At 42.7% G+C, this 16,618-nt stretch overlaps 1 long non-coding RNA gene and 2 pseudogenes across 1 annotated transcript; 1 reads left to right on the top strand and 2 right to left on the bottom strand.

Moving 5' to 3' along the window:
- Positions 1-709: 709 nt before the first annotated feature.
- LOC139541840 (histone-lysine N-methyltransferase SUV39H1-like) lies at positions 710-5,595 on the bottom strand (annotated as a pseudogene).
- A 375-nt stretch (positions 5,596-5,970) lies between these two features.
- Positions 5,971-8,714, bottom strand: LOC139543252 (WD repeat-containing protein 13-like; annotated as a pseudogene).
- A 5,646-nt stretch (positions 8,715-14,360) lies between these two features.
- On the top strand, positions 14,361-15,856 carry LOC139542478 (uncharacterized). Its single transcript, XR_011668506.1, has 4 exons — positions 14,361-14,551; positions 14,962-14,993; positions 15,087-15,156; positions 15,380-15,856. It is a non-coding gene; the product is annotated as an uncharacterized lncRNA (long non-coding RNA).
- The last annotated feature ends 762 nt before the right edge of the window (positions 15,857-16,618 follow it).

Below are 16,618 nucleotides of genomic sequence, written 5' to 3'. Positions count from 1 at the left end.
ACTGAAACGGGTTTCCCTCAAGAATTTCCCTGTATTTAGCACCATCCATTATTCCTTCAATTCTGACCAGTTTCCCAGTCCCTGCCAATGAAAAACATCCCCACAGTGAAGCATGGTGGTGAGATGTGTTGGGTTTGCGCCAGACATAGCGTTTTCCTTGATGGCCAAAAAGCTCAATTTTAGTCTCATCTGACCAGAGTACCTTCTTCCATATGTTTGGGGAGTCTCCCACATGCCTTTTGGCGAACACCAAACATGTTTGCTTATTTTTTTCTTTAAGCAATGTTTTTTTTCCCTGGCCACTCTTCTGTAAAGCCCAGCTCTGTGAAGTGTACGGCTTAAAGTGGTCCTATGGACAGATACTCCAATCTCCGCTGTGGAGCTTTGCAGCTCCTTCAGGGTTATCTTTGGTCTCTTTGTTGTCTCTCTGATTAATGCTCTCCTTGCCTGGTCTGTGAGTTTTGGTGGGCAGCCCTTTCTTGGCAGGTTTGTTGTGGTGCCATATTCTTTCAATTTTTAATAATCGATTTAATGGTGCTTCGTGGGATGTTTAAAGTTTCCGATATTCTTTTATAACCCAACCCTGATCTGTACTTCTCCACAACTTTGTCCCTGACCTGTTTGGAGAGCTCCTTGGTCTTCATGGTGCCGCTTGCTTGGTGGTGCCCCTTGCTTAGTGGTGTTGTAGACTCTGGGGCCTTTCAGAATAGGTGTATATATACTGAGATCATGTGACAGATCATGTGACACTTAGATTGCACACAGGTGGACTTTATTTAACTAATTATGTGACTTCTGAAGGTAATTGGTTGCACCAGATCTTATTTAGGGGCTTCATCGCAAAGGAGGTGAATACGTATGCATGCACCACTTTTCCGTTTGTTATTTTTTAGAATTTCACTTCACCATTTTAGACTATTTTGTGTATGTCCATTACATGAAATAAAAATCCATTTAAATTACAGGTTGTAATGCAACAAAATAGGGAAAACACCAAGGGGGATGAATACTTTTGCAAGGCGCTGTACACTCATGGGAGACAGTGTTTATGTTTTTTTAAATATGGCACACAATTTGATTCTAGTGTTGTATACTAAAACCAAATAACTAAGAAAAACTGCAAACAGGTTACAAACAAATTAAACATAATGTCCCAACCCGAATGAATAGTGTTTGATGAAATAGGGTTGAATATTAAAACACACCAAATATTTACATTGTCCATTTAAAATGCCAGAAATAACGTTTAATTGTCATGATGGCACTACTGGAACAAAATCAACTTAATTATTATTCTTTGTCGTGCAATTGTCCTTCTCACACTTGCACTCCATGCGCACACACTTTTTAGGTGATCCAGACATGTGGGCCTTTTTAGGTGATCCAGACATGTGGGCCTTTTTAGGTGATCCAGACATGTGGGCCTTTTAGGTGATCCAGACATGTGGGCCTTTTAGGTGATCCAGACATGTGGCCCTTTTAGGTGATCCAGACATGTGGGCCTTTTAGGTGATCCAGACATGTGGGCCTTTTTAGGTGATCCAGACATGTGGCCCTTTTTAGGTGATCCAGACATGTGGCCCTTTTAGGTGATCCAGACATGTGGCCCTTTCAGGTGATCCAGACATGTGGGCTCTTTTAGGTGATCCAGACATGTGGGCCTTTTTAGGTGATCCAGACATGTGGGCCTTTTTAGGTGATCCAGTCATACTGAAATTGGAGTCCATCTTAGTTCTCTCCACATCTATTGGATCAACCCCCCCCCCCCCCCCCCCTTCTTCTCCCCAATTTCGATCTTGTCTTATCGCTGCAACTCCCCAATGGGCTCGGGAGAGGCGAAGGTGGAGTCATGCGTCCTCCGAAACATGCCTAACCTCACTCCTTAACACCCGCCAGCTTAACCCGGAAGCCAGCCGCACCAATGTGTCGGAGGAAACACCGTTCAACTAGCGACCGGGGTGAGCCTGCAGGCTCCCGGCCCGCCACAAGGAGTCGCTAGAGCTTGATGAGCCAAGTAATCCCCCCCGGCCAAACCCTCCCCTAACCTGGACGACGCTGGGCCAATTGTGCACCGCCCTATGGGACTCCCGGCCATGGACAGTTGTGGCACAGCCCGGGAATAAACCCGGGTCTGTAGTAACGCCTCTAACACTGCGATGCAGTGCCTTAGACTGCTGCGCCACTCAGGAAGCCCAAAGCAACCCGTTTAAAGATATCACATATCTACAACCTAAATGGATTCTGAATCTTACATTAACCTTACCACCAGCTCTATTTAGACATATTCATTAATGTTCCATTTTGTATCCTCTCAAAAATGTAAATCGACTGTATTTCCATCTTTTATTTCAGTGATCTGTGGATATACAGTATGATATACCAGATGAAACCTACTCTGCATATTGTAGTCGAAGGTGAGCTCCTCCCCAGCACTGAGACCACGGTTTGAGAAGAAAGTCAGGCGTGGTAGTTTCTCATCCAGGTTGACTATGAATACATTACATTGTACACCTGCAGGTTCGGGTTGCACTTTGGGACAGATGTCAGGAAAGGATAGGTCTAATGATTAAGTGTTCTCAAATGTGAAATTCTTTGATAAGTATCAGATACAGGGTTGGGGGTCAATTCCCTTTCAATTCAGCAAGTACTTAACTGAATTGAAATGGAGTTGACCCCATACCAGTACGTTTCCCTTCCCCCACTCACACTGTGGCTGACGAAGTGAGAGAGGTTTCCGTAGCGAGCAGCGTCAACAGTGTACTCATCCTCAACATAGTCCAGGTCAAACAGGTACGTTGCTCCCTGTCTGTCAGAGACCTGACCCCGCCTCTCTGCCTCCTCTAGTGATGACCTGGATGGAACACAACACAGCCAATCACAACAGAGAACAACCATAATAATGGCTGGCTGTAATACAGCCAGGATACACACAGTGCTGCATGAGATAATGAAAACCACTAGTAGTATGTTGTTTGATTGTCAACTGTGACAGCTGCCAGTGATATTAACTGTGCACCAAATAATCTCTATAATCCAAGTTGCTTTTCTTAACTCTCCGACATACTCCATGACGAAGGAATGCCTTTTGATATGCTCAGAGGTGCGTACGCCCCACCCCCGCCCGTTGTCTGTTTTGAAGATGCAGAGGGTATGCTGGATCCCTTTCTGTACCACTCTGTTGGGACAGCCTGGTCCACAGCGACACTTCTGGTTGCACTCATAGATGGGCTCCCCAGGCTTAATCTTCACCTGCCCATACTCGTTGTAGGAAAAGCCATGGCCCGATACTCCTGGGCAGCAACCGCCCACAGGGTTCTCCAAACAGCTGGTGCACTCGCACCCCACTGCCACCGTTGTCACCGAAATGCCCTCACCCACCTAGGAGAGATTGCTACATACTAGACTGAGTGATAAAGAGGGTAGCATCCCTACAGTTGAAACATGTCTTGGATACAAAGTACTGGTGAAACACGAGCCCTTGCACACCTTGTATCCGTTGATGTAGGTAAAGTTCTTTGGAGGGCCCTCCAGGTCCACACGGTTGATGACCAGGATGCATTTGGTGAGGCCCCCGACACTGTTGATCTGGGCCTCCCACCTCTGCAGGGTCTGCCGATGCCTGGCTCTCTGCTCCAGGTAAGATGAGAGCTCTGGTTCAAACCCGGTTGGGGACCACAGTCTTTTTCTGTCTCTGCAGCTCCAGGAAGACATCGTCCTAGAACTGACGTAGGAGCTCCACACACCTGAGTTTTTTTCTTGGCTCCAAGGTGTTCATGTGATCTGGGTAACCCTTACATTTAACCAGGTAGAGCTCCCTCTCCTAGGAAAAAAACAGCCGCTGACAAGGAGTCAGACTGAACTCTGGTGCCCCTATGACAAAGTAGACATCTCCTAAAATCACTTTATTTGGCCAATTGTACACAAGGTCCAACGGAAATGTGACTTCTATTTATCCCAACCCCTCTGGAAGACACATATACATATACAGGCCGGAGAGGTTGGAACAGGGAAGCAGTTCTCTCTCGATTACAGATGGATGCTTTCAGTGGCAGTCAGACATTACCAGCACTGTAAATTACATAAATTAAAGCTGGATCAATATAATCTCCAACTACCAAAATCAAACCATAGCATAGCTAGCAGTGGTGTAAAGTATATAAGTAAAAATACTTTAAAGTACTACTTATGTCGTTTTTTGAGGTAACTGTACTTTACTATGTATATTTTTGACAACTTTTACTCTACTACATTCCTAAAGAAAATAATATACTTTTTACTCCATACATTTTCCCTGATACCCAAAAGTACTTGTTACATTTTGAATGATTAGCAGGTCAGGAAAATTGTCAAATTACACACGTATCAAGAGAACATACCTGGTCATCCCTACTGCCTCTGATCTGGCAGACTCACTAAACACAAATACATTTACATTACATTTAAGTCATTTAGCAGACGCTCTTATCCAGAGCGACTTACAAATTGGTGCATTCACCTTATGATATCCAGTGGAACAACCACTTTACAATAGTGCATCTAACTCTTGGTGGTTTGTTTGTAAATTATGTCTGAGTGTTGGGAGTGTGCTCCTTGGCTATCCGTGTGTAATATATATATATATATATATATATATATATATATATTAAAATCGTGCCATCTGGTCTGCTTAATGAAACAAATTTGAAATTATATATAATTTTACTTTTAATACTTAAGTATATTTCAGCAATTACATTTACTTTTGATACTTAAATATATTTCAAACCAAATACTTTTTGACTTTCTCAAGTAGTATTTTACTAGGTGACTTTCACTTTTACTTGAGTCATTATCTATTAAGGTATCTTTACTTTTACTCAAGTCTGACAATTGGGTACTTTTTCCATCACTGATAGTTAGAATTTGTTCTAACCTTCGGTACTCCCGTTGGATTGGCTCTTTTCCTTCCAGGAACAAGTTTCCTCTTGTAGTCACAGGTACTACACTTCGAAGTCGTGCGTTTGTCTCTTGTTGACCCCCAGATCCAATCACACAATCCCTTCTAGACGACAGAGTGTCTCCAACTGGCTCGCAACTTGGCACTCAGCAGTGAGTTACAAGCCAGTTACACAAAGAGCAACACATGGCTCGCTCCGATCAGGAACTATCATTACGACTCCATTTAGTTATGTTTTCAATCTGTATGTGCATAGCTAGGTTGCTAACTATTTAAATGCGATGGTAGTTATATTCATTACTGTTTAAAGAAAATCAAACAAGGTGCAGCTAACTAGCTACAAGCTAGCTAGGCTAACTTCAAATATATCATAAAATGTGTTGCATCACCATTTTGCTAATCAACTTGATATATTATATTTAAAAATGCGTGCTTATCACAGCACAGCTGTTGTTGCAGATGGAAAGTAAACCAAATCCAACCTTTATTTAGAATTTAGGACATTACATTTTAAATATTCTGCCATCTGTACTTCACTGCCAAAATCCAAGGAGCTCTCGCTAGCCAATGGTTGGGTGGATCCGATTTTAGATTGAAAGCCCAAATGACCAATAGACTTCTACTGTAGCTCAACCGTGGAAAACAAACATTTTACACATGGTTACATTGTAATAAACACTAGCAATTCAACAAAACAAGCAACTCTCTGTGTGATGTACAGTGGTTATTTTATTCAGTATGTGCATATCATAAATATATTATAGTAATTTGCAACCAGCAAGACTTCAATGACAAACACAGGCTAATGCAAATACTAACACACAAAATGTTTTGAGGTCTCATAATTTTGATCAGTCTTTATTGATGCAGTAGTTATTCTGAATTGTCAATACTGATTTCTATGATGGGTTATTGACACATCAAAGTCAAACATATGGGAAATGCTTGAAGGCAAATGCAGAACTTATTGGAATAAATAAGGCTGTCAATTAGAATATTTCATTATTCTGCTTCATTACTGCTCTATACCAAGGTGTCCTAATCTTGTTTGATCACTTCTGCTCCCGCCTCCAGATGATGACCATGCCTGTGGAGGCCAGTAGACTCTCGTCACAGTTGAAGCTGACGTCCAGCACTGGGCCACCGTGACCCTGCAGCTTGTTGACTATGGCCTTAGTGTTGCGCTCCACATCGAAGAAGTAGACAGGCATCCTCACTGCCAGTCACTGTAATAAAGAGGAGAAAAGGGGGAGGGAAAAAAGAAACACAGGAAAGAGAGACAAGTGAGAGAGAATACTGGTGTGAACGGGGTTGAATGTTTTATCTTTGGCTTCAGTGAGGTGATGTACTGACAACCAGTACACAATTGATGTTCCTAAGTGTGGTGCACTTTTGTTTCTAATATCTATACCAGAGAGTAAGGCAGTGTGAGTGAGGCTCATACCAACACAGGCACCCTGTCTGAACGACATGAGAGGGCAGAAGATGCTGTGTAGGGGTTGGGTGCCATGCTTGATGGGGAAGCTCGTCTTCAGCTGCAGAGTACCTTCATTATCCACCACCCTGTAAAGATGAGAGGGTCACAGAACCAGTCAAACTCAACATGCAGTGCACAGAGTGGATCACACTTTCCTCGTTTATGCGATAGCATACAAGTACGTATCACTGATATTACATACACGTTCCAATGCAAAATGCAGCAGTTAATGAAACTACGACAGTTAAATTCATTTGTAAGTCTTTGTATTATAACTAATGGAGCCTCTCTCTGTGTGTGTGACCTGTAGAGTAGCAGTTTGTTGACACAGATATTGATAAGCAGGGATGGGTCTCGGGCTTCTCTGCTGATCCAGGAGCGGGCAGAGATGCTGCAGATGGAACTGCCCTCACTCACCACCAGCCGCTTGGCTTTGGTCAGCTTCCCTGTGGATTGAAATTCAGAGTTGTTAGACACACACAACACTTTCCTATACTTGTGGCCTAGTACTTTGGGTTGATAAAGCGCTTTATAAATAAAATGAATTCATACTAATTATTCATAAAAAGCAGGGAGGTTTTTCCTCAGTCTACCTGTGGCCATGTCAAACAGGAAGGAGAATATGCTGCCCCTGTCATCCCCGGCCCACAGGATCCTCCCAGGGGCATCAAAGGACATAGACAGCACCCGTCCTGTCAGCTTACTAGAACCTCCCTTCACCTTCTTCCATGTGGAGATGTTTACCACCTGCAGTAGGTGCTTACTGTTCCCCACCTGGAGAACAGAACAGAGGTCAGGGGGTCAGGGGGAGCATTGGTGAAGGTCACGGAAGCCGTAATGAAGAGAGTTTGGCCATTGTAGAGACAACGCTTTTACTATGACTCACCACTGTGAGGTTGTTGTTCATGGGCTGGAAGGTGCAGCAGAGCAGTTCGCTGGCTTCAGGGTCTCTGACCTCACGGATACACCTCCCATCCTCCGTGTTCCAAATACGCAGCGCCCCGCCCTTTGACGTCGACACGATGACGTCGTTGCTAAGGGACCAAGCGAAGTCGGTGACGGGACCTGCGTGACCCTTCAGGATCAACTTCACACTGGGCGGGGACGAGAACAGGGTCATGATGAACAGGGTGCTGTCCAATGAGCAGCAGGCTAGGAGGTGCTTGTCATCGTTAGCAAACTGCAGCCGTGGAACTAGAGGAGAAGAGGGAACCCAACAAAACATGAGAATAAGACACAGAAATATGTCGGTACTTGCATTGATATCTTTCCATCACACTGTCATTTCCACTCACCTGCAGCGTTCACGTGTTGGTCAAATATGTGGTGCATGCCAGCAAAAGCATAGTTCTTGCTCAAAGTGGTGTCCCCGGCCATGGCACGGCTAGCCTCTGCCACAGAGGTTGGCACCTGAGGGCCTGTAGGCACAAACAAACCAACATTTCCAATCAGGAAGAATCATTTATTACACATTTGACCATCACTCATTGAAATGCTGTGCTTATAAAGATGAAACAATGCAGTGTTTCAAAAGAAAAAAGAGACTAAAGGATGAATGAAGGTCAGTAAGGAGTGGCTGGGGTTACCTCTCATCGTAGACTGCCCTATTCATCTGGGCCTGTAATTGGTAGGAGCCTCTGCTCACCGATCGACGTGACCACGAGCCCTCCATGCGGTCCAGTGTGGTACGGGAGCTGCGCACACTGCTGGCCCTGAAGCTGCTCTGCTCAGACAGGGGTCCGTAGCGCAGGCCCAGCAGCTGGCTGCGCAGCCCCGGCTCAAAGCCACACTTGGAATTCTCCCTGAGCAGCTGGCTGCGCCGGCGGATGTATTGCATGCGGAACTGTGGGAACGTAGGTGTGCGGTAAGCATTGTATCTGTGAAGGGATCACGGGAAGGGGGTAGTGAGACAGACAACAGTTATTAGCTACAGTAGGATCTTTGAATGGTAATTTCTCACTTTGTACCTCTCTAGATCATTTTGCTTGAACTGAGGACTGATGTATAAGTATTAGGTATACTATTCACTAATACAAACATGCTGACAGCAGTTTTACTACAATCAAGGCCCTTGGCTAGCCTGGTTTAACCAGACTAACGACTGCGCTCACCATTGTTTCAGCAGCGGTCAGTTTGGTTTAACCAGGCTATCCCTAGACAGCAATCCATGCAAGATTTGTATCAGTAGACTTGTTTGTATCAGTACTCTGAGGCCATGCTGTGCCACCAGTTCTTTAAATTAGAGACTTACCTTGCATCCACTGCCAACACCTGCTGCCAAACTGCAGCCATTCCACAAACATTCAAGGTAGAGAAGATGCCACGGCCAGGGCAGATATCAGATCCCTATCAACACAAACAGCACAGCTAATTAGATAATGGTAGGGGAGTAAGCTACATGAAGGCTAATTCAATTTGGCCTCCTGAGTCCAGTGTGTGGTACAGAACACTGTCAGCTAGATCGGCATTGATCACGGGATCTAGCTACAGCGGCATTGATCACGGGATCTAGCTACAGCGGCATTGATCACGGGATCTAGCTACAGCGGCATTGCTCACGGGATCTAGCTACAGCGGCATTGATCACGGGATCTAGCTACAGCGGCAAAGAAAGCCAGCATTGGGCACAGTGTAATGTAATTTTTGTTCCAGATGGTAGCTACTCTGTCATAACAGGACAGGTAGAAACAGACACGATCCAGCGATTGACTTCTTGACATTAAAGTTAAAGGGTTGCCCTATTATAACGACAGCTACATTGTTAGTCACAGAATATCAATGACAAAAGACAGAAACGGGGCCGAAATGTTTTATGTAGATGCCACAAAACGAACTTGCTAACCGACCCAGTTAGTCTATGAGACTGCTCACGAACGTCGGCTTCAAAGTGCTTATACTATGTGAAAACAGCTATGCTAGCCCTTGGTCATGACTCAGTTCCATTACATATACAAAAGTATGTGGACACCCCTTCAAATTAGTGGATTCGGCTATTTCAGACACATCCAAAGACAAACATTGGAAGTAGAATGTCCTTACTGAAGAGCTAAGTAACATTCAACTTGGCACCATCATAGGATGCCACTTTTCCAACAAGTCAGTTCATCAAATCTCTTCCCTGCTAGAGCTGCACCGGTCAATTGTAAGTGCTGTTATTGTGAAGTGGAAACGTCTAGGAGCAACAACAGATCAGCCGCAAAGTGGTAGGCCACACAAACGAACAGAACGGGAGCGCCGAGTGCTGAAGCGTGTAAAAATGTCTGCACTCTGTTGCAACACTCACTACTGAGTTCCAAACTGCCTCTGGAAGCAACGTCAGCAAAATAACTGTTCATTGGGAGCTTCATGAAATGTGTTTCCATGGCCGAGCAGCTGCACACAAGCCTAAGATCACCATGCGCAATGCCAAGCGTTGGCTGGAGTGGTGTAAAGCTCGCTGCCATTGGACTCTGGAGCATTGGAAACGCATTCGCTGGAGTGATGAATCACGCTTTACCATCTGACAGTCCGACAGACAAGTCTGGACTTGATGGATGCCAGGAGAACGCTACCTTCCCCAATGCATAGTGCCAACTGTAAAGTTTGGTGTAGAAGGCGTAATGGTCTGGGGCTGTTTTTCAGGGTTTGGGCTAGGCCCCTTAGTTGCAGAGAAGGGAAATCTTAACGCTACAGCATACAATTACATTCTAGATCTAGACTATTCTGTGCTTCCAACTTTATGGCAACAGTTTAGGGAATGCCCTTCCCTGTTTCAGCATGACAATGCCCCAATGCACAAAGTGAGGTCCATACATGAAATGGTTTGTAGAGATCGGTGTGGAAGAACTTGACTGGCCTGCACAGAGCCCTGCCCTCAAACACCTTTGGGATGAATTGGAATGCTGACTGTGAGCCAGGTATATCGCCAAACATCAGTGCCTCACTAATGCTCTTGTGACTGAATGGAAGCAAGTCCTCGCAGCAATGTTCAAACATCTAGTGGAAAGCCTTCCCTGAAGAGTGGAGGCTGTTATAGCAGCAAAGGGGGGACCAACTCCATATTAATGCCCATGATTTTGGAATGAGATAATCGACGAGCAGCTGTCCACACTTTTGGTCATTGTTGTTCGAAAAATGCGCATATTTGAGGTATAAATCAGTTTTACATTGCTGCTACCATCACAGCTACCGTCAGAAATAGCACCGAAGCAGCCAGAGTAATTACAGACACCAACGTCAAATACCTAAATACTCATCATAAAACATTTCTGAAAAATACATGGTGTACAGCAAATGAAAGACAGGCATCTTGTGAGACAATATTTCCGATTTATTAAGTGTTTTACAGCGAAAACACAATATAGCATTATATTAGCTTACCACAATAGCCAGAAACACAAGCCATTTCCCAGCAGCAAAAGTTAGCGATCGTAACAAACCAGCAAAAGCTATATAAATTTTGACTAACCTTGATAAGCTTAATCAGATGACAGTCCTATAACATCAGGTTATACATACACTTATGTTTTGTTCGAAAATGTGCATATTTAGAGCTGAAATCAGTGGTTATACATTGTGCTAACGTAGCATCTTTTTCCCACAACGTCCGGATATTTATCTGACACTCACATATTCTGACCAAATAACTATTTATAAACATGACTAAAAAATACATGTTGTATAGGAAATGATAGATACACTAGTTCTTAATGCAATCGCAGTGTTAGAATTCTAAAAATAACTTCATTACGACATAAGGCTTACGTTATGGCGAGAGAGTGCCCAAAACCTGGGCGCAAAACTAATAGTACACAGTTCGACAGATATATGAAATAGCATCATAAAATGGGTCCTACTTTTGATGAGCTTCCATCAGAATGTTGTACAAGGGGTCCTTTGTCCAGAACAATCGTTGTTTGGATTTAGAACGTCCTCTTCTCCAGTCAATTAGCACAGAAAGCTAGCAAAGTGGCGCGAAGCTCTCCTTCCTGAACATACGCAGACAAAGCAACACGCCTAACGTCCCGAAAAAATTTCAATAATCTAATAAAACTATATTGAAAAAACATACTTTACGATGATATTGTCACATGTATCAAATAAAATCAAAGCCGGAGATAGTAGTCGCCTATAACGACAGCTTTCCAGAAGGCAATTCCAGGTTCATCCTTGCGCTTTCCAGAAAACAGGAAATGGGTGACACGTCATTCCAAGAGGATTTATTCCACCTCAGACCAAGATAAACACTCAATTTCTTCTCTCACTGCCTCTTGACATCTAGTGGAAGGTGTATGACGTGCATGTATACTAATACGTATCATGCCCATTTATAGGCAGGCCCTAGAACAGAGCATCGTTTTCAGACTTTCCACTTCCTGGTCAGGAAGTTTGCTGCCAAATGAGTTCTGTTTTACTCACAGATATAATTCAAACGGTTTTAGAAACTAGAGAGTGTTTTCTATCCAATAGTAATAATAATATGCATATTGTACGAGCAAGAATTGAGTACGAGGCCGTTTGAAATGGGCACCTTTTATCAGAGCTACTCAATACTGCCCCTGCAGCCCAAACAGGTTAAACGCAATCAATATGAATTACAAATCAAATAATACGTCTGTACGCCAAAATGTATGTACGCAGAGTTCGTACAGTCTTTAATAAACCAGGAAACCATGGCAAATAGGGCATTTCCCAAAGAAATGCCTAAGCGTTTTGTGTTTTTTTCCCAAGTTTTGCTTAGCTCTGTTGTTTATTTTCCAATACCCAGCATATTCAACATGTATTATATAGTAATGGTTGTATATCAATTACACCTACTGTAGTTGAAAAAAGTGTAGCGACCCGCACAGACAGCTGTGTGTTATGTGTTAGGCTAGTAGGTGGTTGTGTTGTACTGACCAGTACCCAGTGTTCGCGGGGTCCGACATGTCAATCAACCTGCTATCTGCCAATCACGGGAATGCCTGAAATGTTCTGATGCCGGGCATCCTGGCGGTTGGCGGAGTGGCGTGGAGGGGGGTTGGAGCATTGGAAGTTAAGACCAGGTTTAGCCTTTGTTCTCTCTCTTTACGTCTGGGCTTCACAAGAGAAGGTCACGATTGGCTTGTGGGTTATCTGTCATTTATTTGGCGTGGGCTACGGCCAAACAGTAGCCTGTGTAAAGTTGGTTTAATAAACCGTCAATTCGCAAACTCAATCCTCTGTCTGGACAATTGTTCATTTATGATCTAGTCAGGTCATTACAAAAGCTTGCCCAGTTTTCCAATAGTTTTTTACTGGTTCCACTTCTGTATTTCATCACTAGGTGGAGACCTTGACCGCAACACACCACACCCTGAGTACCAACCTGTATGGTCTACCACTGTCTCTCATTAGCACCACCATCTGAAGAGTTTTATCCCTAATTGTCTTCCCCATGCCCTATATGAACTTGTCCATTTCCTTTGTGAATATTCTGAAGAAAAACAATATTGGGGATAGCTTAGTGAGATCTGACCTGACCTCTCAGACACTCTTTACACCAGTGGAGGCTGCTGAGGGGAGGACGGCTCATAATAATGTCTGGAATGGAGCAAATTGAATGGCATCAAACACATGGAAACCATGTGTTTAATGTATTTGATAACATTCCACCAATTCTGCTCCACCCGTTACCACGACCCCATCCTCCCAAATTAAGGTGCCACCAACCTCCTGTGCTTGACACCCATTCCAAATGGGAATTACAAATGTGGCTCATGTGCACAGTGCAATAGCACTATAAAAACATCCTTCTTCAGACACCCACATACAGGTAAAGAAAAAACTCCCTGTTAGGTGTATCATCTCATGCAAGACAAAGTGAGTAATCTCTCTCATCACCTGTTCATGTGGGAAAGCCTACATAGGATAAATGACAAGACAATTAAAACAAGGCATAGCCGAACACCGCAGCTCAATCAGGTGTAAGAACACTAACTATTCAGAAGCAGCTCACTTTGTTGAAACTAACCATCTCCTCCCTCAAAACACAAGTATTGAGCATGTTACTCTACCAAGGAGAGGAGGTAACATCGAGATCCTATTACTACAGAGGGAGGCCTACTGGATTAAAAAAAACATTGAACCCTAGTGGTCTGAATATTGACTTTGATCTCAGGCCCTTAAGAACAATTCTCCTTTTTCAATCAATAAGTCTGATAAATGAATATATTCTTTCTACAGTTTATCAGTTTACACCCAATGTTCCCCTTTTGATGATGCCTATTATGCATTCTGGTTGAACCAAAAGATTACATGTAACCAAAAAAAATTATGAAATTGGAAACAATTAAATGTATGTATGTTGATGCTAATATGATGTAAAATATCTCATTATGTTGCCATATGATAATAATAGCCTAGTGTACTCAACATGCTGTAAACTATTGTCTTTTAACAGTTTCCCTCAATTAATTCTCATCAACTTAATAATTATGGCACAACCCTCACTATTGACATTGGTGGCACTAATTGCACTGTTTGCTTGAACCAGGTTATATAGACATTCGTGACATTACACTGAAGAAGGCAGTGATGCCGAAACATTCGTGGTTTACCCAATAAATTACTAGGAGTTTATATATAAAATGTGGACTCTCTTTATTTATTTTTTATAGCTTACAGTTTATTCACCGTTAGTCAGCACCTCTACACAAAGTCATTTATCTGGTTGTGCTCCTGCTCATCCTTTTTATTAGACTTCAGCGCTTTTCATAACAATCTAAAAGTGCTTCAAAAGCAAAAACATAAATAATACATATACATAATATTATCTCTATGTAGGCCAGTATGGCTAAAATAATAGCCTATGACAAAACAATTTATTGTTGTTTGAGGACAATGAGGACAATTTGAGGACAATGACACAGCTCATCGTCCATACAATGGTGGGATTATGAGTTTGGGTCGCGTGCTCAGACGTTTCGCCTGAGCTCAGCAAAGGCCCGCAGGACAGTGTGCCTCTCGCGCGGCTGACGGGGCTCTTTGCTTTTTCCCTGCGCTCTTTCACGAAGGGGCCCCGGTGAAGGGAGCATTCAGGTGCTGGAGCCATAAATGAGCGATTTGGACGCCATATAAGCACTGAGTTTTCTAAATTACACACAGACTTTGGAGCACAGCCAAAATGCCCGGAACAAAAGGTATTTCTAAAGTAGTTTTTATGCTTTCATGTAGCCTATATATTTGTATTAGGCTATAGCATATTATTATTATTATTTTATAGAAAATAAATAATTATATATAAAGGCTTTTCTCAAGGCAGTGTATAATGTAGTGAATTTAGGCCAATGCTATATTTGTGTTTTATTCTATTCATGAACTGTCAAAAGCTAAATGATGAATTTGGGACTATCCATCTAGATCAATTGGACTCAGTAAAATATAAAACGTGTTAAATTCCCTAAGTCTCCCCTACAGTCATAAATTGACTTGACTATGTGAACGTTATTGCAAAATTGAAAAGAAAATGCACCCTCTTCTTACCTGGAACATCATGAAGGGGACAGTTATTCTAAAGACGAATAAATCAACATTCTTTCATCATTTGCAGGTAACAAATCTGACAAGAAATCAGCTACTAAGGTAAGAACAAGAAACCAGTACATAGTTAGACATAGTTAGACATTCAAGTTTGAGTTTCTCTAAATTTAATTTCCCCCCATTTAATCTCCACAGCAACCTCAGAGTCCTAAGGAGCAACCGAAGAAAGCTGATCAGAAAGGAGATGATAACAAAAAGCAAGGAGGTAAGCATTAGACTAATCTAGGACCGAGGGTAGGAGCATCATGGTCTTTAAAACAGCCTCATGTACAAGGTTTCGTTTTCTAAGTTTAAGTGAACTCAATCCAGTCCTTGCTCTCAAAATGATTGGAGAGAGCTGGACCAAATGAATTACAGTTGGCTATCACTACCCATTGTTATGTGAGAAGCATGACCTCTGTCTATTTCTGTGTTCCGTCCCCTCGCAGGACAGCCGAAGGGAGAGAAGCAATAATTTCCAGGCATTTGTAAAGATGGCTCTGGAGACTCTGCTGGGATCCTGCCGTCGCAAACATGGGGGTCCTTGGGGTAGGCAAGGCTGAAAAGCAGCCTCCCATCCTTTCCCCATCTCCCTTGGAACTGCATACAGGCCCCGTCTTGATACACAACTGTGCCCATTTGCTCTCACAAGGGCAGAAAGTGACCCAGATTTCCATCCATCAATGATCCACTGTGTGTGACCTTTCTTCCCACCCTGTTTCCCCTCGCTCATTGTCTGATCTGGATTGTAGAACTTAGAAATGGACGGACACAGGGTCAAACCCAGCCAATGTTCTGAGCTTCCCCAGAAACTGAAACCTTGACCACTCCCAATCTTTCCCTCTTCCCAACCAAAGTTCCTTATTTTGATCAAATGTCCAAACCATTCTTGTAAATAAACAAATAAATACTTTTTTCCTAAAACAGTTCAGCAGTTTCTTGTTGTTACATGTTCACACAATATATGTTTTTGAATGCCATGTAAGAACAGGTCTGCTTGGCAGAAATTGTTTACTTTAAGCTAGAATCCTTAGTTGCTAAATCCATTTTTGCACTTATAAATTAATGATATATACCCATTGATTCTTGAATATAACTTATAAATGCCTCATGAGCTTAGTTCAACTGTCACACTCTATGAGAACCCAACATATAAGCTTGTTTAACTCCAATGTTTGTAAACAACAAACCCTTTATAGCTTCAGAACATGGTTAAAAAATGTAATTTTGATATCATGGATAGTCAGTTCTTGCATCCATAGCTCTTTCTATTAATTTGAGCGTGGTTACATTTCTCCAGGTCCAACACTCAGCTTTCTACCGAAACAGAGGCGGGGTGACCACTTTGTTATTGTTTCAGTTAGCTTCCTTTAACAGTTCATGTTCTTCACAAGAACATGAACCAAAGATTCACTGTGTATAGTCTCGCTATTGTTATTCTACTGCTGCTCCTTAATTACTTGTTACTTTTATTTATTTATTTTATACATTTTTTAAAACGGCATTGTTGGTTAGGGGCTCGTAAGTAAGCATTTCACTGTAATGTACCTGTTGTATTCGGCGCAAGTGACTAATAACATTTGATTGGATTTGACGATAGACAGTGATTACCGTTTGATAGAAAATGTATTAAAAAATATCACAGACCTCTCTCAGTAGCATCACACATATAGGTAAAAGTTTGACAA

Source organism: Salvelinus alpinus, chromosome 17 (assembly GCF_045679555.1).
Source record: "Salvelinus alpinus chromosome 17, SLU_Salpinus.1, whole genome shotgun sequence".
NCBI lineage: Eukaryota > Metazoa > Chordata > Actinopteri > Salmoniformes > Salmonidae > Salvelinus > Salvelinus alpinus.
Note: the sequence above shows the minus strand (reverse complement) of the source record. Positions and strands in the feature narration are given on the sequence as shown.